Source organism: Nelumbo lutea, chromosome 4 (assembly GCF_056320005.1).
Source record: "Nelumbo lutea isolate HS-2025 chromosome 4, American lotus-T2T, whole genome shotgun sequence".
NCBI lineage: Eukaryota > Viridiplantae > Streptophyta > Magnoliopsida > Proteales > Nelumbonaceae > Nelumbo > Nelumbo lutea.
In genome coordinates this window covers 38,814,148-38,829,857 of record NC_142687.1, presented here as the reverse complement: position 1 = coordinate 38,829,857, position 15,710 = coordinate 38,814,148, and the positions used below count along the sequence as shown (strand labels likewise).

The 15,710-nt window shown below is 40.6% G+C and overlaps 1 protein-coding gene across 10 annotated transcripts in view; it reads right to left on the bottom strand.

Annotated features, from left to right (window-relative positions):
- Window positions 1-15,710, bottom strand: part of LOC148855310 (PHD finger-like domain-containing protein 5A) — a 31,472-nt gene that overhangs the window by 6,919 nt on the left and 8,843 nt on the right. For 3 of the 10 annotated variants that reach the window (XR_016113206.1, XM_088985842.1, XM_088985843.1), the window contains one exon: window positions 13,954-14,041. The exons of 4 other annotated variants lie outside the window; for them this stretch is intronic. The gene's annotated coding sequence lies outside the window, so the exon portion shown is untranslated. The remainder of the gene's footprint in view (window positions 1-13,953; window positions 14,042-15,710) is intronic. 3 more of the 10 variants (XM_088985846.1, XM_088985844.1, XM_088985847.1) reach the window with 1 other exon arrangement.

Below are 15,710 nucleotides of genomic sequence, written 5' to 3'. Positions count from 1 at the left end.
TTGAATTCAGCCTCTACCTCCTTTGCAACATTTTCCACTTCCCTTTTCACTTGTTTGAAAGTCCACGGAGTAGTTCTATTGTTTTTAGCCCACGAAATGATCACCTTGGAGTCCCCTTCAACCTCAATATGCCTCATTCCTAGTTGCTTAGCTATCTTCAATCCTTGTAGCAATGCCATTAACTCAGCTTTTAGAGAGTTGCCCATGCCAATAGGTCCAGAGAATAATGCTAGTATTCTCCTTTTGGAATTTCTGATTACTCCCCCGATACCTGACAATCCTGGATTTCCAAATGAGCTTCCATCAAAATTCAATTTAATTCTGTTACCATCTGGAGGTTTCCATTCCATCATTACTCTCTCTTTCGCTCTTGAAGATTGCGCTACTTCTGTCCAGCATCTTATAATGTCTGTGACTGAGAAATCTTGAAAAATATGCAAAGATCTTACCCAATGAGCTACTTTAACTTTGATCGTGTCAATTACCTCCTCCATTGTTCTACTCTTATCCAAGAATATTCTGTTATTCCTTTCTTCCCATATCACCCAACAAATAGCTGCCTTTGTAGCTTTCCACATAACCTTCCCTCTTTTCTTTGATTGCCTCAAAAAGTCTCGGTTGAAAAGTCCCGCCACATCTTGAGGGGAAACCCACCTGCAACCAAAAAGAAGACAAAGATTCCCAAATATGATGCACAAAGGAACAAGATAATAATAGATGTGTCAAGGTCTCACCACTTTCCTTATAAAGGGAGCACATGTGAGGAGAAAGGCAAGCAAAAGGCCTTCTTTTCTGCAGCATATCACAAGTATTAACCTTGCCAAGGAAATTTTCCCAACAGAAGGCTTGAATTTTGGGGGGAATAGGCTTACTCCAAATTTCTTTTACAAGTCAGTCCCCCATAGGGTTGCTAGGTGTGGCAAGAACACTAAAGAAAGAGGAACAAGAGAAGAGTCCATCTGAGGAGCCTTTCCAAATTCTAGAATCTTCCAAGGATGGGTGCAAATGAACTTGTCCTATTAGATCCAGCAGTTGAATTAAAGAGACACATTCATTTTCCCTGAGGCCCCTCCTGAAACCCAGATTCCAATTGACCCCATTTGGGCCAGGATTACCCAAAATGCTTATTGTTTCCCCTTTGAAGTTTGACAAAGTGTATAGGTCAGGGAAGAGGTCTTTGAGTGGACTATCTCCCACCCAAAGGTCTTCCCAAAACCGAACTTTATTACCCTGGCCCACATCGAACCAAATGGAATTAAGGAATGTTGGGTAAATTTCATAAATTGCTTTTTAAGGAGAAGATGAGGAAACATGAGGCGCAACTTTTGCATCCCAACCATTTCCTTCGCTACTCCACAACCATTAAGTGAAATATTTCCTATTCCCAAACCCCCTTTATCCTTGGGCTTTCTAACTTGATCCCAATTAATCGGGTGAGCTTTCCTTTTCTCATCTGGGTCCCAAAGGAAATCTCTCATGTATTTTTCTAACCTCCTTGCTACTCTACAAGGTATTCTAAAGGTTGAGAGGAAGTAAATAGGGAGGTTTGCCAACATGGCTCTAATCAATGTTATCCTTCCACCAAGAGAGATGAGATTCCTCCTCCACAGAGCTAGCTTCCTAGCAAATCTTTCAATGACGGGCTTTCAAAAACCTTTTGACCTAGGGTTACCACCTAAAGATAACCCCTAGTAGCTAATTGGCCAACTTCTAATCTCACACCCCAAAATCTCTACAAATCTATTAAGTTCCCCTTCCTCCAAATTGACCCCTACAATGCCTGTTTTGGTCCAATTTATCCTTAAACCTCTCATCCCCACAAAGTTATGCAATAGCAGCTTTAGGTTGACCACACCTTCCTCGTTACCTCCCTCACAAAAGAAGATTGTGTCATCTGCAAATTGAAGGTGGGTAACAACCTCTTGATTTCTACCTATCCTCCACCCTCTAAACAAACCTTGGAAATCGGCTTTCGCCACCATTCTGCTTAACACCTCAGCCACTAAAGTGAAGAGAAAAGGGGATAAGGGATCTCCTTGCCTAATTCCTCTCTCAGTCGGAAAGAAATCCTTCGCTACTCCATTAATAAGAATTGAATAATGGACAGAACTTAGACATCCTCTAATCCAAGATCTCCATTTCGTTCCAAAACCCAACCTTTCTAACATTTGAAGTAGCACTTCCCAGTTAACCATATCATAGGCTTTCTCTAGGTCCACCTTACACACCAACCCTTTTCCTCTACCCTTTCTTTTTTCTACAACACACTCATTGGCTACTAAAATTTGATCTACAATCTGCCTACCTTCCACAAAGGCACCTTGGAATGGTGAAATGATCGATGAAGCACGTTTTTTTAATCCTTTCTGAGAGAACCTTTGCAATAGTTTTATATATACTCCCAACAAGACTAATTGGCCTATAATCTTTAGGGGTTTTGGCCTCCCTCCTCTTCGGGATTAAAGTGATTGTTGAAATAGTTTATTTTATTTTGTTAGGGTTTGTTTGATTAGTTAAAGCCTTTTTATTTTTTCTGTTATTGTCTTTCACTTACAGTAGGGGCACAAGGGTCTTTTATCTTTTTTATTTTTGTTGCCCTATATATTCTAATAGAAGATGGTGCCGCCAGCACTGTTCCATTGCCTTCAATATCTCTCTTCTCTTGTCTTCTCTTCTCTCTTATTTTTCAATCGGATTTATTGCCAAGATGGTATCAGAGCAAGGCTATTGAATCTGGGAGATCAAGTTTCTTCTTCAAGTTGCTGAATTTGGGCAAAACAGAGGATTGAATCTGGGTTGATCGAATCAAATCTGCGACTGGTACAGCCCTATTTTTTTTCTTTTATTTCTTTCCTTGTTCATGTACCAAGAGAAAAAAAAAATGAATCTGAACTACTGAATGTCGTCAGACCCTTGTGAGGATTATACCTCTTTTTGTTTTGGATCGTGTAATCCTGTACCTGTGAAAAGGTGACTGTAGGTCACGGATGACCTGTTTTCTCTGCTATTTGGCTTGATTTCATGTGTAAGGATCTCTCTTAATGATCAATGCTTGTAGACCTTCTGGAAAATTAGTAGGCTGGGACTGTTATCCCGTACAGGTCTGAAAATCAGTTTGGTCACACCTTTTTTTTCTAGAAACAGGTGTTGTTCTTGTGCACAAATTAAGTCAAAAACTGAAGTGTGTGTGGACTAGTCACTTGTTGTGTGTGAAACACTTTTTTTCTGATATAAGAAGGGATCCTAAGTTGAGAGTTTAGACTAAAATTCTGTGTTGACCATGTCATCTAAGAATTCTGCTACTTCAGGGGTTTCAGGAAGTCAAAATGAAGTTAGTGGGGGAATGGATATGAGTTTCCCCATGGCTATTATTCCCTTTGACGGTCTGAATTACCTTGAATGGTCTAGGGGAATAAAAGTCAAAACCATTGCTAGGGGGAAAATAGGATACATCAATGGGAAAGTAAAGGAACCAAAAAACAGAAGTACTGAATATGATAGGTGGAACCAAGAAAATAGTATGGTGATATCATGGCTCTTGGTTTCCATGCTGCCACATGTAAGAAAGACATTTATGTGGGCTGAAACTGCTTATGAAATATGGGAACAAGCAAAGTCCACCTATTCAGAGCAGAGACACTATGCCAAGATATATCAACTGCAAGTTGAATCCCCTACTTGTAAGCAAGGGGAAAGGAGTCTCTCGGTTTACTATTCAAATCTGACATCGATCTAGAAAGAACTTGATCACTATCAAAATGTGAATTGGAAGTGTGATGAAGATGCAAAGGCATACAAGTCACTTGTCTCTCAGCAATGGGTATTTGCTTTTCTCTTGGGGCTGAATCCTTCATATGAGTCCATTAGGGTGCAGATCTTGGGAAGTAAAGACTCACCATCAGTTCAGGAGGTTTATGCCTTAGTTCAGTCAGAAGAGAGTAGAAGAAGTGTGATGAATTGTACAGAGGGGGAGGCAGTTGCCCTAACTGTCCGGGGAAGTTCAGATACTAATGTCGGAGGTTCTTTTAAGAAGGGTGATTCTCAAAAGAGAACAGATGACAAGAGTAAACTTTGGTGCATTCATTGCCAGAAGACAAGACATACCAGAGATACATGTTGGAATCTCCATGGAAAACCTAAATGGGCACAGGATTTGGGTAAGAAGTCAACAATTGATTAGGGTAAGAAACCAAGTCAACAGAATCAAAAAAAGTATAACTCAGCCAATATGGCATCTCAAGAGACCGGTCCCATGGTAACTCAGGAAAGGCATCCCAGTTCTGACCCTAAGGAAGAGATTATCAACTCCTTTCGCAACCATTTGGAGTTATATGGTAAGACTATTCGCCAGATGGATTCTAGTCCTACTCCTTCGACCTCTTTCGCATCTACACCAGGTAACACTACCACTGCCTTCCATGTGTCATCTCATACCTCTGATTCTCCTTGGGTAATTGACTCTAGAGCCTCAAACCACATGACCGGTAAGTCAAATTTATTTCAGGCATACAACATTCTCTCTGGGAGAGATAAAGTGAGACTAGCTGATGGTTCTTTCTCCACCATAGCTGGCCAAGGAACCATATCTCTCCCACTCGGCCTTACCCTTTCTAATGTACATGTTCCTAAATTACCTATAAATTTGCCTTCCATTAGTAGTATTACTCACTCCTTGAACTATTCAGTTACTTTCTTTCTATCTTCATGTGTGTTTCAGGACTTGGCCTCGGGGAAGACGATTGGTAGAGGAAGCATGGTGGATGGTCTCTACGTGTTGGAGAATAAAATTGGTCTTGTGGCTACAAAATCCTTGAGTTCGTTCAGTGAGAACCAAGCCTATTTATGGCACAGTCGTCTTAGTCATCTTTCTTTTGAGTCATTAAAAGTTGTGTTTCCAAAGTTGTTTGAGTCTTTGTCAGTTGCAATGCGAGACATGTCTATTGAGTAAACATTGTAGAAGTTCTTTTCCTTTGAGAATTAAAAGATCTGAATTTCTGTTTCATATTATCTATTCTGATGTTTGGAGCCCTGTTACTCTACCTACTGCAGTATAAGTACTTCATTACCTTGATCGATGATTACTCTAGATACACTTGGGTTTACCCTATGCGATCTAGAGATGAAGTGCCTAAAATTGTGAAAGATTTTCAACACATGGTGTTCACTCAGTTCCAAACTGAAATTCATATTTTCCAGTCGGACAATGCAAAGGAATACTTCCATAGTGATCTCACGGAATTCTTTGCTTCAAGTGGATCTCTTCAATGAAGCTCTTGTGCTAGGACACCCCAACAAAATGGTGTTGTTGAAAGAAAAAACCATCATCTTCTCGAAGTAGCTTGTGGCTTGTTAATCCATATGAATGTTTCGAAACGCTTTTGGATGGATGTAGTTCTATGTGCCACGTACATCATCAACCATATGCCATCTTAGTTACTAGAGTATAAGGACCCACATCAGCTTTTGTTTCCTACAGCTCCGTTGTCCCCCATTCCAATGCGTGTTTTTGGGTGTCGTTGCTTTGTTCATAACTTGTCCCCTACTCGGGGTAAACTTGATCCTCGTGCTATTCCTTGTGTTTTCCTTGGTTACCCTTTATCCCAAAAGGGGTATCGTTGCTATGATCCCACCTCACGCAAGTACTATGTCTCCATCAATGTATCCTTCTTTGAGAATCAACATTTCTTCTCGGTTTCTCCTTAGGGGGAGAGTAGGGTTGAGGAGAAATAGGCTCAGACTCAACTACCTCCTCTACCCGATCCTCCATTCCATGTCTTTCTTTGCCGCTACAAAAGCCAGCAAAGTTCAAGAGTCGTGGAACCTGACACTATGCAACCAACACCATCGGATTCGCTGGAGGTAGATCCTTCTCATCAGCCAGGTACACTAGATCCTATTGATATGCCTATACCTCTCAATGTTAATTCCCCTGTCATTAATGATCTTGATGTTCCTATTGCTAAGTGAAAGGGTGTTAGATCTTGTCCCACTAATCATCCTATCTCTCACTTTGTGTCCTATGACCATATTTCACCTTCATATTATGCATTCCTCTCTTTTGTTGGCAGTATACCTATTCCTAAGAATGTGGAAAAAGCTTTATCCAACTTGAATGGACAGATGCAATGAAGGAAGAAATTGATGCATTACACAAAAATGGCACTTGGGAGTTGGAGGATCTTCTTAAAGGGAAGGAACCAATGGGTTGCAAGTGGGTGTTCACAGTGAAACACAAGGCTGATGAAACTGTTGAAAGGTACAAGGCCAAACTGGTGGCAAAAGGTTTTACACAGGTATATGGAGTGGACTATGCAGAGACTTTTGCTCCAATAGCCAAGATGAACCCTATCAGGTTTCTTCTTTCATTGGCAGCAAATCTTGACTGGGAACTTCACCAATTGGACATTAAAAATGCTTTCTTGAATGGCGACTTAGAGGAAAAAGTGTACATGACCCAACCTCCAGGTTTTTGTGCCAAAGGTAGTGAACAGAAAGTGTGCAGGTTAAAAAAATCTGTATATGGATTGAAACAATCACCTCGGGCCTGGTTTAGTAAGTTCCACTTAGCAGTTCAACAAATGGGGTTCAAACAATGTCAATCAAACCACACACTATTTGTGAAGAAAGGTGAAGGAAAAATTGCAACTTTAATTGTGTATGTGGATGACATAGTGATTACAAGAGATTGGGAGGTTGAAATACAGAAACTAAAAAATTCTTAGCCACTCAATTTGAGGTGAAAGATCTAGGCCCCTTACGTTATTTCCTTGGAATTGAAGTTGCCCGCTCTCACAAGGGCATCTTTATTTCCCAATGGAAATATATACTACATCTACTAGAAGATACAAGCAAGCTAGGGGTGAAACCAATTGACTCACCAATTGAACCTAACCATCAGCTGGGAGACAGTCAAGGAGAGTTCTTGAAAGATGTGAAGAAGTTTCAGAGACTTGTAGGGAGACTCTTGTATTTGTCTATGACTAGGCCTGATATTGCTTATGCAGTGGGTGTCATTAGCCAGTTCATGCACAATCCTAAAACTCACTTTGGAGCTGCAGAGAGGATCCTTAGATACCTCAAGAAGTTTCCTGGAGCTGGTTTGCTGTTGCAGAAACATGACATTTAAAGGTGGAAGTATATACTGATGTTGATTGGGTAGGGGCAATTGATGACCGAAAGTCTACCTCTGAGTATTGTGCCTTTGTAGGAGGAAACATGGTCACATGGAAAAGTAAGAAGCAAAGTGTGGTGGCTAGATCTAGTGCTAAAGCAGAATACAGAGCTATGTCTCATGGGGTTACTGAAATCATGTGGATAAGAAACATGTTAGGTGAAATAGGTTTTGCAGTTAGCAACCCTATGTCACTCTATTGCGATAATAAAGTTGCTATCAACATTGCAGCTAATCCAGTCCTCCATGATAGGATGAAACACATCAAAGTGGACAAGCATTTTATTAGAGAAAAACTTGTGAATGGAGAAGTGTGCACTCCATATGTCAGCTCAGAAAAACAACTTGCAAACATCTTCACCAGGGGTCTTCATCATGTGCAACATAATGATTTGTGTGACAAGTTGGGCATGATTGACATCTATGCTCCAACTTGAAGGGGAGTGTTGAAATAGTTTATTTTATTTTGTTAGGGTCTATTTGCTTGGTTAAAGCCTTTTTATTTTTTCTGTTATTGTACTTCACTTATAGCAGGGGCATAAGGGTCTTTTCCCTTTTTATTTTTGTCGCCCTTTATATTCTAATGGAAGCTAGTGCCGCCAACACTATTCCATCACCTCCAATCTTTCTTCTCTTTTTCTTCTCTCCTCTTTTCTCTTATTTTTCAATCGGATTTATTGCCAAGAGCGATAAAAGTGGCATTCACCCCTTGAGGCACCTCTCCTTTGAGAAAGAATTCATTGAACACTTCCAAAATATCAGTTTTTAGCCAATCCCAACATTCTTGATAAAAGGCCATTGAAAATCCATCTGACCCGGGGGCTTTTGATCTTTCAATGGAGAAGATTGCATTCTTAATTTCTTCCAAAGTGAAGTTCCTTTCCAAAAACAGAGACTACTCTTCTGAGAGCCTATCCCCTTCCATTTATGGTAGCTCTGCTGTCACCCCACTTGAGCTTGTGAAGATTTCCTTAAAATAATTAACAAAGATCCTTGTGATCTCTTGACTCTCTCTTACTTCCTGACCCCCCTCCTCCACACTAAAGATTAAATTTTTCTTTCTCCTTCCATTTGCATATGCATGGAAAAACTTAGTATTACCATCTCCTTCAACAATCCATTGACACCTTAACTTCTGTCTCCAACATATTTCTTCCTTCCTTAAAATCTCTTCCAATTCTTGCTTGATTTTCCATCGATCCTCTCTCTCTTCTTCTGATAATCTTCTGATAGCCTCTTTCTTGTCAAGCTCCTCAATCTTCCTCACTATATTATCTTTTATTTCCTCTACCCTCCCAAAATGCTCTTTGTTTCACTCTTTTATTTTCCCTTTTATCCTCTTTAATTTCCATGCAAAGTTTAACAATTTCATACTCCCCAAAGGTCTGAGTTCCTGCCACCAATACTTTAGTCAGGTTTTAAATGAGTGATCCTCAAACCACATGTTTTCGCATCTGAATGGAATCAAGCCTCCCCTTAGAATTTCCTTCTCAATGGAAATGGGGCAATGATCTGAGGTAATCCTAGGTAGCCCTTTCACTACTATTGAGCCCCACAATTCTTCCCAATTGGGAGTAATTAGAAATCTATCCAGTTTGGAGCAGGTTGGGGGGATTGAAAATTTGACCATGTATAGTCCACCCTTAACATTGGAGGTTCACTCAATTCAAGGGAATCAATTAAGTTATTAAACTTCCTCATGTTGGTAGTGATTCCTTGGTTCAGCTTATTTGTTTCTTCCAAAAATCTAATAACATTGAAATCACTTCCCACACACCATGGTTCCTCCCAAATTCCTCTAATAGCACAAAACTCCTCCCAAAAAGCCTCCCTGTCTCTATAGGAATTGGGACCATATACATTTGTTACCACCCATTCACTCTCGTCCGAGGGTCTTCTAATTTTTAAGGAAACTGAGTATCTACCAATCAATTCCTCTACACATTCCATTTCCTCATTTCTCCAAATGGTCAAGATCCCTCCTAAGGCTCCCCATGATGGGGCAAACGACTAGCTTAGACCCCTGGCTCCCCAAATGCTTCTTATCCACCTTCTATTCAGCTCTGATAGTTTGGTTTCTTGAATCAAAATCAGATCTCTCTTTCTTTTTTGAGAGTAATCCTGATTATTCTCCTCTTTTAGCACTTCCAAGGCCTCTTACATTCCAGCTGACTATCTTCATTTCAACCTGCTTAAAACCCCTTATCGATGACTACCTATTGTTCCCCTTCTTTTTCTTTTCAGGCTTCCCTCTTCCTTCCTCTCATAGTTAACTCCGCACTTAAGCTTCTCTAGCTCGCTTTGCTTTCCTTTCTTCCTTAAATATACCTTACTTCCTTCACTCTTTCTTCCCACTCTTTTGTTTCCTTCTGACTCTTTTTTCTCCTCCTGATTCAGCCTCCTAGCACCCTCCTGGATTAAGGTTCAGGATACTAACTTTGGTTGGGTGAAGGGGTGGTTTACTCTATTTTCAATATTCTCCACTCCTAGGGCCGCGTCCAATAGGTTTTTCAGAATTTGGGACCAGATTCTAGCTTTCTCTTGTTCTAAGCTATCTTCCGAAAGGTTCTCAAAATCTTGAGTTGTGGCACAATCCATTAGAATATTCAAGGGAGGAATGGCATTGGTTGTACCTGCACAGTTCGAAACACAAAGCTTAGAGAGGTGTAAACAAGGACTCACAGACCGAAAAGGTAAACACAAAGAAACAGGGTTAGGGACCCCCTGTGCCAACAATTCTGAATCCTTCCCTTTATCAATACCCTCTGATTCGGAATCCTTGTCAGGCGACACTGATATAACATCAATTTTCTGATCCTCCTGTGCTTCTTTGCTCGGGTTGGTGCCAAGATCCAACACTCCTTTATTAGTATTGACGATGTGTCTCCCCTGGGATTTCTTCATCTTCCCTCCTGGCTGACACTGAGTTCGCCACTAAGACTGGCGCAGGACCATCACCCGATTCTTCTCTTGGAACCAAGCTGGAACAATTAGAGGGGTCTTCGAACAGCAACACTGTTCCCATCGTTTCATCTTCCCACAAGATGCACGTTTTGGTAGTGTTAACACTTCTGATGCTATCTTCTAGGTCCGATTGATATGCCTTCTCTTGCATTAGATCTTCCCAGTCACTTTCCTCTTTGGATTCGTCGCTCTCATGCCTATTAAATTTCGGATTTGTCTTATCAGGGGATGTAGAGTTGTTCGTCAACACCAGTTTCCATACCCAAGTGTCACCGCTTCCTTTTCCGACATCCCCTGGAACTTTAGTGGCGGTCCTGCTTCTCTATGTCAAAATCGCAGTGGGGGACGAACAACAGGGGTCGAGAAAGACAATGATAGACCCCTGCTATTGTCCGCCATCTTTTGGGCTGAACCGCGCGCCGGTTCACTCGGTTCACCCATCAAACTGACTAAGGGTACATACTTAGCATTAAAGGAGAATTTATTGATTGTTCCAGTTGTCACCTCCACAAACGACCGATTGGATGACGCACGTGTGTTAATAGACGGCTCAGATTTAAAGTTTTCCTTAATGCCCTGATTTCCAATTTTCGAACTGGGTGACTGTTCATTTTCCTTTGTTTTGCAAAAACGATCAACTTTCTTTAATTCTTTGACCCTTGCCACGTCATCATCTTCTACCTCCCACAAGTTTCTCCATAGTCTCTCCTCCACCGACGATAGCAGCCAAACCACAGTCTGAGATTCTCCTACTTCCAACTTCACTGTTCTTGGGACTTCTTCCACTTTAGTCTCTCTCAAACCCAGTACAGCCACACTGAGATTTGAAGTGCCCAGCTCTTCCAAGGCACCTCCGCACTGGGAAGTGATTTGCTTGAAAGTTTCAGGGGCCCATAAGTTGAACAGAAGTCCTAAAACTTTCAACCGGAATACTTCTGTTTGGTCTATGCGATTTGCACTCAGTGTCCACTGGCTAACTACCATCATGCCTTCCAAGGTCTGAATAGGGAGAGCGTAAATCTCCCCAACCATCTTACCCACTTCTAACAGGGCTTATCTGCTTGGAAAGGTCACAGATTGAAGGAACCTTCAAATTTCAATTTCTGTTTCAGTTCCTCTGCTATCGAGCCCTATTTGGCCACCTTTTTTGCAGAGACTACATATTTTTACTCCAGTCCTTACCTTTCCCGTCTTCTTCCTTTCCCAAACCTGTTTTTGATTGGAAAGCATCACTGTTGTTGGCCTGGGTTTTCCTTGATTGTTCCTCGTTTCTCCACAAGAACTCCTGTAGTTCTTTTGCAACCGTAGTCCAACCTTCACTCTGATTTCCACATGGGATGCATATCATATGTTTTTTGCCCAGCCCGAACCACTCTGTGACTGTGATGAACCACCCTTTCCTATTGAAACGTTGCTCTGCTTCAAAAACCTTACCGTTTAATTTCATACTATTCTTCCAATTCTGAGATCTTCTTGAAACTATGACTACGTCCAGAAAACCTTTTAACCATATGACCACATCCTTCGGTAGGTACACAAGCTCTTTTCTCTTCCCTGATCTTCATCGATACCAGATTCCTTGACTTCACTTCCTTGAACTTAAAAAGTTTTGCTTCAACGGACACTTCCTTTCTCCATCTTCCCACTAATTCGAACCTCTCCATTTGAACCGACATTACCCTCCCCAGAACGTCATGCAATGCCCGTTCAATATGTGCCTGAATGTTCCATGGTTCCAAAACTCTACATTCATTAACTTACTTTTTCCATAAATTCCATCTCAGAAATCTTACCAAAACTCCCTACATCCAATCTTTTTCCACCACCTTCATCCTCTTAGGCCACCCTTAATCCCTTCCATTTTATTATAAGATACCCATATCATCTTGAACCCAACCATCTTCTCTTCCTGCAGCCGGCTATCCCAACATGCATAACTCCAAACTCCTCTCTACCATTTATAACAATTACTCACCCCTCATCTCAGCAATCCTCATATCTTCCATTGATAGAAAAAGGATCAGAAGAAGTCAATCCAACTTTTAATCAAAGCAAACTCCCCCTCCCTCATCAGACCCCTTAAGAAACCAAGACGAGGCATCAACTTCAACATTAAATCCTTTGCCAGCATAGACCCCTTGAGGAGGTATTGTTGATGATTCAGAATTCAGTGCCACTCCATCTCTACCAAGTGACGCTTCTTCAAAACCACCACCAGATCTGCTTCCTTCTAGATGGGCACCGTGAACCTCCAATTTCCTCCTCCAACCCCCACCTCTGGTTCTCAAGAGGTTAACTAAAGTCTAAACCCTTAAGTAATGTTTGAGCGACTTTACATCTTTATCTATTAGGGAGTGTTGCATGCTACTTGGCCCTTCCCCCCCACCCCCCACCCCTTTCACCAGAAAACACAAAGACCACCTCCAACCTCACATCACAGCCCATGTCAGGCAACTAGAATTATCCTCCTTTTTTAAACCTCTGACAAGCTAACCCCATTCTTCAACGGTCCACAACCCCAAGTGCCAAAGAGAGACCTATAAGTTGGGTTTTCCTACGACTTCTACAGAGACCCTAATTGGCTGGCATGCTGATAGGCTGAGTGTAAAGGGCAAAGTAGCCTGGCATTTAGGGGTGTTTGGGGAAAGCCTGTACCACCAAGGGCTGAAGCATTTGCTTGGTTGATTGTGAGAGGTTGCATTCTAACCCAGGATAACCTAAAACTCAGAGGTCTTCAGTTTCCAAGTATATATGTGCTGTGTTGTGCTAGTGAGGAAGATGTGTCTCGCATTTTGCTTCATTGCAGCTTTTCATATCCAGTTTTGCCTATTTCTTCAAGTTATTCAAGGTGGACAGGAGCTCTTTGGCAGATCCGGCAGAAATTTTTAATTGTTGGCTAAGAATCTGAGATGGTGTTAAAGATCTTACGGGCCTGTATTCCCTTTGCTGTATGCTGGGAAATATGGAAGGAAAGAAATAGAAGAATCTTCGAGGAAAAAAGAGAAGTATGGAAGAGATGATAGCTGTTATTAGTTCAACAGCTATTGGTTGGGTGATATTGCTTCCAGAGTTTCAAGGACTGTGGAAAAAAGATTTTGGAGCAGATTTTTGGACTTCTCTGAATTCATAAAAAGAATGCTGATTTCTGTTTTGATTCCTTAAGTGTTGTTTCTGCTTTTTTGTGGTATTGCATTACTGTAATCTGGTGGGGGTGACATCTTGTCACCTAGTTATGTTGTACTTTTTTTCCTTTTAGCAATAAAATTTCTTTCTTTATTTATTTTCAAAAAAAAAAGTAGCCTGTTGTTTAATTCCAACGGCCATAGTTTGGACTATTTGGGTCTAAAGGAACCTTAGAATATTTGAGAATACAAAGTTTCTTGATAATGAATCGTTAGGAAAGCAATGACAAAGGCTTTCTTTTGGCTCTCAGTGCACAAAGAATTATCCAAGCCCCTCTCTTATTTGCTCCTATTAAGTAGGAAGTAGGAACATGTTCAAGATGTAATTGGTTTAAGTACTTGGAAAGTTGGAAGATTTTATTTTTGTACAGTTCCTCACTGTATATGGGTGGCTTCCTCCATCCTAGCCTTACATTTTCAGATTAATGAAACATAGCATATATTACCTTCTCCCGCAAATCAATTCAAATTCCCAATACCTCATATCAGATAAACAACACTACAGTACAATGCTAATCTTTTACAAATTTTGTTAACAATATATTCATGAAAAACCACACTAACAATCCAAAATAACTCTATTGAAACAAAGACTAATGGCACAAACACAACCAACTCTGATAAGAAGTAACTTACAATTATTGGAGATAACCTTGGATATTTAACTTTGGAAATCCCAGAGCTTCCCTAGTCTCTACACTTTTATTGGCATCAAATCAAATATCTAATCAATAGACACCATATAAAAAGTTAAAACAAATTACAATTAATAATAAGAAATAATGGGACAGTTCTGGTGATACGACTAATCTAAATCCAACTAAGCTTGCTTTAAAATCTTACAAAATTGACAACTCAATAGAATATACATCCCACCTAGCTCTGAGCTAAGTAGCTGATGACATTTTACCAGTCTTGATATAGACATATATGAACTATAGGTTAATAACCATAATGTAAATATAAACCCACATAGGACAATTCTTGACCATGTGAAATTTCATATTTATTTTTCATAGATGAAGTGTTAGGGGTGTTCATAATGTAAGTCAAACCAACCAAACTGGCCCAACCCAACCCGATTTGGTCGGTTTCGGTTCTAATAAGTAAATAAATCGATAAATTGGGTTGGTTTCGGTTTTCAAGTGTGAAAACAGAATCCAACCCAAACTGAACCGAACATGTAATGTAAAGTGTATTTCCAACTTTCCATCCTTGGATATTGCTACTTAGTCCTTAGTCCTTTCCTATCCTAGTTAATTGCTTTAAGTTTAAGTAACAACAGTCAAATAGGGAATTGCTTTTGTCTTGGGTCTTGGGATTGCTGTTTCTTTTTTCTAATATTTCTTCCTCTCTTTTTTGTACTTTGTTTTTTGAGTTGTAAAGTTTACACAAAAAAGGAAACATGGGACATGGGAAAAGTTGATTTTTATGTCATAGTTTGAATCAATTTCAAAGCCTAATTAAAGTTTCACAGAACTTTATTAATAAAGCTTATTGCTATTGATCCAAAAAAAAAATATTTCAAAGTCTAATTGAAATAAGACCCACACTTTTATCTATTGCCTTTTTGAGATCGGCAAGACTTGCAAGAAAGATCCCTAAGGCTTAAACTTGACAAAGACTTTCTTCATACAAAGTTGCACACACTACACAGCCTCTTGCTTGCCTGATGTTTGGGTCTGAGCTGCCTGGCACATCTGATATCTCTTAGGTAGATTCCCCAAACCAACCAACTATAAACCAATAAATCGAAACTTCATGTTTGGGTTGGTTTTACTTCATTGTTGGTCGTCTCGGTTTGCTGAATAAGTAACCTGACCAGGTCAGGCAAAGGCGTTTTATAGGATGTATTGGGTTCTTTTCTAGCGACAGAAAGGGCAACACTTTTTACGTTTGGAGAAAAGGCAACAGTCATAGATTTGGGCTGCTGCCATGAAGACCTGGTAAGAGCGTCCACACGTGAAGGAGTTAGCAATGGCAGAAAACTGGAATCCCTCTTGTAATGAGGTGGAACTAGAAGTTGATTCCATTCGTATGAAAGTGGTGGGACTCCGTTCAACTTGTGGATGGATGAGGTTTTTCTTCAAATAGTGGCGATTTGTGGAGGTTCACTACAAGAGGTGGATGTTTCTAACCTTCAAGTCGCCAACTTGTGTTTAAGAGCCTCCAAGCTGGAGAAGATTCCGAGTGGTCAAAGTTTTTTCCGAGGGCAGGTGAAACCAGGTTTGGATAAAGTCGGAAGTTGAATGGAGGCTCTAGGAGAGAGGAGGGTAGAAGACAAAGTTGGTGTGGCAAGTAGGATGCCACATGGCGCAAAGACAAAGGCAGGATCAGCCAGAACTGTTGATTTCCCTCCCAAGGCAACTTGACCGTCGGGCAAGGTTGAACTA